Here is a 1,179-nt window from a genome sequence, read left to right as displayed (position 1 = left end):
AATTTGGGGGGTTGTGTGGACGACTCGGTTGGTTGAGCGTCCGACTCTTGATCTCAGCTCAGATCTTGATCGCAGGGTCGTGAGTTCAGGCCCCGTGTTGGGCTCCACGCTGGGCATGGAGCCTACTTGACAAAAATTGGGGAATTTTGTCCATTATTTATGCTTCGATGTCATTCTCTTCTCCTCCGTGGATTGAAATTGTTTATTGTTGGACTTCCTGATATTGTCCATAGACCCTCTTCATGATTCTTAATTCTGTTTTCTCTTCTTCGGATTGGGTAGTTCCTACTGACGTGTCTTCACATTGACTGTCTTTCTCATTCTATCGGCCTGGGACTGTGATGCCTGGACCTCAAGCTGCGCGGTCAGCACCTGTCCACCAGCACCTGCAGCCCAGAGCCCACACTGCAGGATTTCCCACTGTTTCGGGAACGTGCCCGTTTCTGCAGCAATGTCCTCACAGCCCCACGGCTGCTTCTGCTTGGAACACCGCCCCTGCCCCCTTCACATCACCCACATGCCAGCTCAGCATCACCTCCACACAGAGGTCCCCAAACCACCTACCAGGACCCCTATTCCTCTCTACCTGCTGAACCTGTTTTCCTTTCTGGGACTCAGCCTGCTCTGGAATCATTTCATGCATTAACTTTCATGCTCTCGTTTATTCATTGCCCCACGAGGCTCACGAGGCTAGGACGTCTCTGTAGCCAGCACACCATATATATTTGTTGCATGAACAAATCAGTTACTGCATAGATTACTAGAAGGCAGAAGTTGGTCAAGTTTCTGTAAAGGGAAGATAGTAAATACTTCAGGCTTTGCAGTGGCGTGGTCTCTCTCATAACCACTCCGCATTATAGTGCAAGCGTCAGACAATACGCAAGCAAATGAGCATGGCTGTTTCCAATAAAACTTTATTTACAAAACAAGAGGCCAGATTTGTCCCACAGACTTCCCTGCTTCCCAGTTTACAGATCCCTAGTTTAATGTTTTCCTGTGCAAAATAAAAGCTCAAAATATATTACTGCCTCAAAGTCACCACTGACAGCATGAGACAAAAAGGAATAAAGGATGCGGTGCTGAGGGGAGCCAGGGGTGCTGTGTGCACAGTACTGGCCCGGAGAAATTGCCCAACGCCCACATAAAGGCAAACCAGAACATCCTGTTTACAGAAGAAGA

General features: G+C 48.4%; 1 protein-coding gene across 1 annotated transcript in view; it reads left to right on the top strand.

Moving 5' to 3' along the window:
- Positions 1-1,179, top strand: part of LOC117801012 (keratin-associated protein 10-12-like) — a 7,223-nt gene that overhangs the window by 695 nt on the left and 5,349 nt on the right. The gene's annotated exons all lie outside the window — the stretch shown is intronic.

Source organism: Ailuropoda melanoleuca, chromosome 1, assembly GCF_002007445.2.
Source record: "Ailuropoda melanoleuca isolate Jingjing chromosome 1, ASM200744v2, whole genome shotgun sequence".
NCBI lineage: Eukaryota > Metazoa > Chordata > Mammalia > Carnivora > Ursidae > Ailuropoda > Ailuropoda melanoleuca.
The sequence above is the reverse complement of the archived record's forward strand: the minus strand, read 5'-3'. Positions and strand labels throughout refer to the sequence as shown.